Source organism: Ruditapes philippinarum, unplaced genomic scaffold, assembly GCF_026571515.1.
Source record: "Ruditapes philippinarum isolate M1 unplaced genomic scaffold, ASM2657151v2 ctg2077_1_1_1_1, whole genome shotgun sequence".
Classification (NCBI taxonomy): Eukaryota; Metazoa; Mollusca; class Bivalvia; order Venerida; family Veneridae; genus Ruditapes; species Ruditapes philippinarum.
The window spans coordinates 72,198-81,971 of NW_026858966.1; positions in this window are offsets into that span (position 1 = coordinate 72,198).

Genomic DNA, 9,774 nt, shown 5'->3' on the forward strand with positions numbered 1-9,774 from the left:
TTCTGCTAATATTCAACAAAGGCATAAACAATTAGTGATGTTGACTAGAATAGGATAAGCAGCAAGTAAATAAATGGGTCAATGTTGGTGACAACTAATCAATTGATAAGTTTAGTTTTATGCCCTCACCATAAAATGGCAGGGTCATGTACACATGTATAGTGTTACCTAGTCCTGGCTTCCAAAACTTTATTTATAAGCTGCTTTTTAACATTTTTGTTTTTCATCTGAAAGTATATAAACGTGTTCACTGGAGACCTTTAATAAGCTAAGTGTTTCCCAGACTACGGTTTCATCATTCTGTCATTCTGCTATCGTCAGTTTCCATGCATTATTTTGCCAACAGTTGTGCACATTCAACTCAAATTTGACATATTGGATAGTCGTACATCATAGGTATATGCAGGTCGGGATCAAATTTGGTCATTAATTGTCCAATGACTTGAGTTATGCCCCTTGAAGAAATTTTCAGTTTCCATCATTATCTTCCCAACAGTTGTACACATTCAACTCAGATTTGCCATATGGATATGTTAAAGGAATGCTCAGGTCAAGTTCGAATTTGCTCATGGTTTGATGATTTTTGGCAGAGTTATGTCCCTTTAACTTTGAAAAAAATAAAAACTTTTCAGTTTCTGTTTATTATCTCCCCAACAGTTGTACACATTCAACTCAAATTTGAAATATAGATACATCATAGGAATAAGCAGGTCAAGATTGAATTTGGCCATGTTTTGAAGATTTTGGACAAAGTTATCCTTCTTGAACGTTGAAAAAAATTTGAAATTTTCAGTTAACTCACTCACTTTTGTAGAAATGTAAGTATTTGTATAAGGTTGAAATCCCATGGGCATGTATCTAACCAGAAATACAAATCAATGTCGAATTCGGTTTTAGTCTGATGTTTTTTGACAGAGTTATCCTTCTTGAACTTTAAGAAAAAAGAAATTTTCAGTTTCTGCTCTAACTTTTGTAGGAATGCATGTCCAAGGTTGACATTGCATGTGCTGGTATTTTACCAGAAAATACATGTCAAGTTCTAATTAGGTGATGGCCAGGTGTTTTTTAACAGAAATCCCCAGTGAACTTAACATTGAATAGTTTCAGGGCTTTGAACTTTGTATAAAAATGATTGTTTGTTTTTTTTGTGTTTTTTTTTTTTTATATGCAGAAAGGGAAATAATTCATTTCGACTGATTTGGGTCTTACATTAAACTGTATGAAGTTTCAAGTTAACATTATTTGCGTTAATCGTTTAGTGTGTATGTAATACTTTTTACTTTTATGTAAATATTACATACTTAACGATTAACGCAAAAAAAGCATATGTCGTGCTTTGAGGGTACCTATGTGTTAAAAAAATGAGAGGGTACCTGTGATATAAAAATTCAAGTGAAGAGAGGTAGCCCGTGCCGCTGCAAAACCGAAAGTAGGGTGTTTTTATGAATTTTACATTTATTTTTGACAATATACTGCCATTTGTCCGAAGATGATATGTATATGAACATATTAAATATGTATGATGCATATATAATCAAGCCACAGGTTCATTTCAGCCCGAAAAATATGTCGAGGTGATGGGCGAAGCAAGACATGTCGATTTTTGTAGCTTATTGTGAAGTTGCAGTACATGAAAATCGGGCGCATGACAAATCAGCGCATAAATCAAACATCCTAGTGTTCCGCGGTATACATCTTTTCTACGTGAAATACCTCCTTTCCTTATTACAATGAAATTTTACTGGATTGGTATCCGTCGCTGGTTTGTTTTTAGCAGAGAATAACCTGTGCATGTTCAGAGAGGGTACCGTTTCAGCAGATTTCGCAAAGAGGGTACTGATATGGATATGCACCGTGAGATAGTGATAAGATATGTTGTACTGTATCTATTAACATTGTACAATGATTTATCTGAATAAATTATTAGATAAACATAACAAAATTATAAAGATTTTAATTGATTATTTCTAATATTTTTAGAATGCTGGTACAAATGGATCCATCCCTGACAGACCAATCAAAACAAGAGACAAGAACATTTTTGAGAGAGCGTTACTTGAGGCTAATGGCTGCCATAAATGACCAGAATGCCGATATTAATATGTACGGAAAAACCAAGGTGACAGGAACTTTGAAAGCAATGGATATTAATGTACAGTCACTACAGATAAGCAATTTACAAACCCCTATAGGTGTTATACCAGACGCCACGCTGAGATTAGGAGATATAAGAACAATTTCTATTTCTGAACTTAAACAGAATTAAAAAACTTGATGCTACAAGATGGACACAAGTTGAGATGGATGACAAGTCTAAGAAAAGAGGTGTGTTAGGGAGAATTTATAAATTCAACATTTAATCAAGAACAGTTGAATGTGGATTTCTCTTAAATGTTTACAAATATTTCACCATTTCTTGCTCTATTGAAGAGTCTGTCTGTGTGACCATTGTGTAAAAAATGTACACAAATATAAGATTAGATACATCTAATGTATTGAAATACATGTGTAAACTGAGAAATTTATTTTTGTGATTAAAATCAAATAAATGTGAGCTTATTAGTGTTTTTTAGTTACCTAATAAAAATTGATATTTTCAAGGTAAAGGCTATAATGATAAATTCAAGTTTATACTATAATGATATATTCAAGGTTAGACTGTAATGATATATTCAAGGTTTGATGGTAATGATATATTCAAGGCTAGACTGTAATATATATTCAAGGTTTGATGGTAATGATGTATTCAAGGCTAGACTGTAATGATATATTTATGGCTAGACTGTAATCATATATTCAAGGCTAGACTGTAACGATATATTCATGGTTTGATGGTAATGATATATTCAAGGCTAGAATGTAATGATATATTTAAGGTTTAGAAATTTATGATAAATTCAAGGCTAGACTGATGATACATTCAAAGGTAAACTGTAGTGATATATTCAAGGCTAGACTATATGATATAATCAAGGGTACATTGTAATGAAATATTCAAGACTAGGCTGTAATGATATATTTAAGGCAAGACTGTAATGATATACTAGTATTCAAGGCTAGACACTAATGCTATATTCAAGGCAAGACTAAACTGATATATTCAAGGCTAGACTGTAATGATAAATTCAAGGTTAGATTGTACTGCCATGGTATAATCATAAATGTTTGATAGTAATGATATATCCGAGGCTAGACTGTAATGATATATTCAAGGTTTGATTGTTATGATATATTCAAGGCTAAACTGAAATGATATAAATATTAAAGGCTAGACTGTAATGATATATTCAAGGCTTGACTATAATGATATATTCAAAGCTAGACTGTAATGTTATAAATAAGGTTTGGTGATTATGATTTATTCAAGGCTAGCCTGTAATGATATAATTATTAAAGGCTAGACTGTAATGATATATTTAAGGTTTGATGGTAATGATATATTTGAGACTAAACTGTAATGATATAATTATTAAAGGCTAGACTGTAATGATATATTCAAGGCTAGACTATAATGATATATTCAAGGCTAGACTGTTTTGATATAATTATTAAAGGCTTGGCTGTAATAATATACTCAAGGCTAGACTGTAATGATATATTCAAGGCTAGACTGTAATGATATATTCAAGCCTACACTGAAATGATATATTTAAGGTTTGATGGTAAAGATAAATTTAAGGTTAGACTATAATGATATATTCAAGGCTAAACTGTAATGTTATAATTATTCAAGGCTAGACTGTAATGATATATTCAAGGTTTGATGGTATTGATATATTTGTGGCTAGACTGTAATGATATAATTATTAAAGGCTAGACTGTAATGATATATTCAATGCTAGACTTTAACGATATATTCAAGGCAAGACTGTAATGTTTATTCGAGGCTAGACTGTAATGATAATTATATTCAAGGCTAGACTGTAATGATTTATTCAAGGCCAGACTGTAACGATATATTCAAGACAAGACTGTAACGATATATTCAAGGCAAGACTGTAACAATATATTCAAGGCTCAACTGTAATGATATATTCAACACAAGACTGTAACGTAATATACAAGACAAGACTGTAATGATATATTCAAGGCTAGACTGCAATGATTTATTCAAGGCTAGACTGTAGAGATATATTCAAGACAAGACTGTAACGTAATATACAAGGCAAGACTGTAATGATATATTCAAGGCTAGACTGTAAAGATATATTCAAGGCTAGACTGTTACAATATATTCAAGGCTAGACTGAAATGATATTATTCAAGGCTAGACTGTAACAATATATTCAAGGCTCAACTGTAATGATGTATTCAAGACAAGACTGCAATGATTTATTCAAGGCTAGACTGTTACGATATATTCAAGGCTAGACTGTAATGATATTATTCAAGGCTAGGCTGTAACAATATATTCAAGACTAGACTGTAATGATACATTGAGCCAAGACTGTTACGATATATTCAAGGCTAGACTGTAAAGATATATTCAAGGCTAGACTGTAATGTTATATTCAAGGCATGATTATAATGATATATTCAAGGCTAGACAGTAATGTTATATTAAAGGCAAGACTGTAGTAATTAAGGCTTGATCGTAATGATGTATTCGAGGCTAGACCATAAAGGTATATTCATAAGGTTTGATGGTAATGATATATTCAAGACAAGACTGTAATGTTATAATTATTAAGGGCTAGACTGTTATGATATATTCAATGCTAGACCTTAATGATATATTACAGGTTTGATGGTAATGATATATTCGAGGCTAGACTGTAATGATATATTTAAGGCTAGACTGCAATGATATATTCAATGCTAGACTGTAACAATATATTCAAGGCAAGACTGTAATGATTTATTCAAGGTAAGACTGTAATGTTTAATTCAAGACTAGACTGTAACGATATATTCAAGGCAAGACTGTAACAATATATTCAAGGCTAGACTGTAAAGATATATACAAGGCAAGACTGTAACGATATATTCAAGACTAGACTGTAAATAAATATTAAAGACTAGACTGTAATGTTAAATTCAAGGCAAGAAATGCAAGGAGAAAAACTAGTGTGATGAAATATGTGTAAGATACACTGTATTTTATATGGTAAAGCTGATCACCTCATTCAATGTTCCTGAGTCACATTTTATCTGCTTCCTTATGCTTTCAGTATTATACTTATAAGTGAAATGTCCCAAGTGAAAGTATTATATGACACTTATTAGTGAAATGTCCCATGTGGAAGTATTATCTGACACTTATTAGTGAAATGTCCCAAGTTGAAGAATTATATGACAGTTGAAGTATTATATGACACTAATAAGTGAAATGTTCCAAGTGGAAGTATTATATGACACTAATTAGTGAAATGTCCCAAGTGGAAGAATTATATGACACTTATTAGTGAAATGTCCCAAGTAAAAGTACTATATGACACTTATAAGTGAAATGTCCTAAGTTGAAGAATTATATGACAGTTGAAGAATTATATGACACTAATAAGTGAAATGTTCCCAGTGGAAGAATTATATGACACTTATTAGTAGTGAAATGCCCCAAGTGGAAGTAAATATATGACACTTATTAGTGAAATGTCCTAAGTTGAAGAATTATATGACAGTTGAAGAATTATATGACACTAATAAGTGAAATGTCCCAAAAGGAAGTAACGGTATTATATGACACTAATTAGTGAAATGTCCTAAGTTGAAGAATAATATGACACTAATAAGTGAAATTTCCAAGTGGAAGTATTATATGACACTATTTAGTGAAATGTCCAAAGTGAAAGTAATATATGACACTTATTAGTGAAATGTCCAAAGTGAAAGTAATATATGACACTTATTAGTGAAATGTCCTAAGTTGAAGAATTATATGACAGTTTAAGAATTATATGACACTAATAAGTGAAATGTCCCAAATGGAAGTATTATATGACACTTATTAGAAGTGAAATGCCCCAAGTGGTAGTAAATATATGACACTTATTATTGAAATGTCCTTAGTTGAAGAATTATATGACACTCATTAGAGAAATGTCGCAAGTGGAAGTATTATATGACACCAAATAGTGAAATGTCCCAAGTGGATGTAAATATATGACACTAAATAGAGAAATGTCCCAAGTTGAAGTGTTATATAACACTAATTAGAGAAATGTCCAAAGTTGAAGTATTATATGACACCAATTTGTGAAATGTCCCAAGTTGAAGTGTTAAATGACACTGATATTAATGGAGATGTATCAAGTATACCAATAAAGTATTGTATAGGTTTTTAGCTCGACCTTTTTCCCGAAAAAAAGAGGGTATTGTTACAGTCATGTTGACGTTCCCGTTGTTGTTGCCATCCCCAAAACTTTAATGTTGATCATAACCTTTTAAGTTCTTAGTGTATTGTCTTTATACTTAGTGTCAACAACCCTTGGGACAAGACCTTCAAGTAGGTTAGACTAAACTTGACCTTCATTCATAAATGACCATAACCTTCAAGGTCAAATGTCTAAATTTTGCTTGATTTTTGCTGATTTTTGCTTTTAGTGGCTATAACTAAATTTTTGTAATGTTTTGTCTTCGAAATTGAACACAACAATTTGCTAGGATAGACCTTCAAAGAAACCAGACAGACCTTGACCTTCACTCTTTAATGACATTTAAGGTCAAATTATTGAAATTTTCTATTTTTGCTGTAACTGGCTATAACTTTGTTATTAATGAATGGATTGACTTCATATTAAGACGCAAAATTTTCGGATAAGACCTTTATGTATATCAAACTTTTAAGACATCGACCTTGAAAGTTAAATTATAGAATTTTCACTGATTTTTGCTTTAATTGACTGTAACTTGGCAATTTATAGATTATCTTCATATTTGGCCAACACACCCTTTTTGGACAATACTTTCTTTAAGTCTGAATTGTCATTGACCTACAACTTTAAATGACATTGATTGTCAAGGTCAAATTGCGATCAATGTCAAATTATTGAAGTTTTGTTAAATTGTCTTAATTTGGTTATTTACCATGTATGGATTTAATTTTTTTTATATTTGGACAAAACAAGACTTTCTACCAAACAAACATATTGAATAATTCAGCTGTGCCCTTGACCGTCAAGGTCAAAGGATAATCTCTCTCCTATTTTATCCTTAAGCAATAATATTTGGACCGCGGCGTGTGAACAGTTTAGATGTAAAATTAAAGTTTGATATCAGCTGATCTAGATATTTTTTTTTTTTTTTTTGTGTTTTTCCTATCTATTTTTTTTTTTTAAATTGTAATTTTATTAACCCCGTCATAGGTACAAAGGGGTCGGGGAGCAATTACAGTATTAGTATATGGTATGCAAAGGTATAAAACTTATTAGTATCTAACATTTGTGTAGAGCAATATATTAATAGTTCATAAACACTTAAAAGTTTGTATAGATCATTATTCTTTTTAATACTACTATTTTTAATACTACATAGTTTCAAGCCTTTAAAAAGAATGGACATTTTAATATGTATCTGTGTATTCAAAGAATTATTAATTATATAGAGTTCTAAGAGAATCTTGTAATTTGCAATTCTAAAAATGAGTAAAAGGCTCCTATAAAAATAATAAGATGGAAAAATTTGCTTTTAATAGTTCCTTAATTGTAAAAGTCATTCTACAATGTTACCTCACTTGTGGATATTTATCAAAAATCAAAAATTATGATATTTAGAGGAGAGTAGCATGCTTTGTAAGACTTTTACCAATATACCAGTGTCTTATCTGACCTTTAAACTCCCAATTACTTTTTACAAAATAATAAACAGCTAATTGTTGCCCACTTAATGGATTAAAAGGAATTATCTTTTCATTTATATACAACCTTATGAACATATTTATCCAAATTTGTACAACAAAACATTCAATTTCTTCATCCAATTAAAAGTACATGTACATATTCTACTTCATGTCTTATCTATTAATAAAGTTTGAAATTGGCATAGTCAGGAACCAAAATTTGTGAACATGTGAAATTTCAAGGAATAAAAAAGGAAATAACAGAGTAATACTACACAAATTGTTTTCACAGTTTGAATTATGCAACACCATCTACATCCCCAGTGTACCTTACCAAATTATATACTGTGGTGGATAAAATTTTTAGGGGTATAAAAAAGACCGGAAGAGAAAAAAAATCAAGAAAAAATAAAAAGGACATAAAAAAAGGGTTTGGTGCTATCTATGCGTATTTAACCTGAGTAACTTAAGACTTGATTTAAAACTAAGAACACTTTTGCTGGAATGGATGAGATAGGGGCTGGTAGAAGTCTCCTTATAATATTATTTGGCAATGCGGATTAAGAATGTGAAAAGAAAAATTATTAACTTAACTCAATAGATTAATATACTTATGCCATGATTTTTCAAACAAATCAAGTTTAAAAGATTGTTTTGCTATATATTTTTCAGTTTTATAAATGGCACATATTTGATTTTTAAAATTTGCTAAACTAGGCCTTGTTTGTTTTATTCTGCTATAATATATATGAAATTTGGCATTTATAATTATTTGGTTTGTAACACTATCCAGATATATATTACCAAATAAAATATCTGAAAGGCTCCAACTATTGAAATTAATATTACATTTGTCCTTTATATACAGCTGTAGCTGTGTCCAAAACTGTTTTATAATATCACTATTAAATGCAATAAATGCACCAACGTTTCTTTGTCACTTTAGAAAAAAGTACAATTGTCCTCATTAATAATATTCATTTTCTTAAGTAAAAAAATGGTGCAAAAATTCTTCGATTACTTCTAAATTTAAACTATATTATTTTTGGATATTTTGTTAATTTATATGTAATATCATAATTATATTGAGTTGTTTTGAAAGAGAAATTAGGATCAATTTTATCTGATATTTCATTCATCCATTTTTGTAAAGAATTTGGATATTGTTCTGATAAGTACATGCCCTTATAGATAGAACGACATCCTTTTATATCTTTGATAATTGTCAGTACAGTTTGTGGGATAAGTAAATTATATTTTTGTTCTTTTGCTAAGTATTGTACATTTAATTTCAATAAATATAATTTTACTGCTGTTATGATACTCCTAATTACTTCTCACTTTAAATATTGCACAAAATTCAACATAAGTATAATAATTTCCCTCATTATTGACAAGATCTCCTAAAAACAGAATTCCACCAGCAATCCATCTATTCAGATGAATGCTGGAATTTCCAACCTTAATATTAGGGTTATCCCACAAATGAATGGAATAATAATGACTGACATATTTTGGCTGTAAGTTTAAAGATAGGGAATAATAGCTCTGTAAAACATCTTTCCAAAATGGATTGATGTCTAACTGCAATTTTCTTTTCACAAAATTTATTCCATACCTTGCTATTTCCTTAATATAAGGGCAAATACTTTCTCTTTCTACCAATTTCACATAATTATTGTTTGAATGTATAAGTCTCCTAATCCAGGTAACCTTTAGACTAGTCATAAAACATCGAAGGTCAATCATTTTTAAACCTCCAAACTTATAATCTTGAGTGATTATATTCCTCTTAACTTTATCCATACCTTCATTCCAGAGAAATTTGAAGAAAAGATTTTGAATTAAATTAATTTTTTTCTAAAGGTGGATTAGGTATACTTATAATTAAATGATTTAGTTTGGCAAGTGATCTAGATATTTTAATGAAGTGACCTATTTTCTTGTCATTTAATGTACAGCTTTAAAATTTGGACCATGTGTGTAGTTGAACTTTT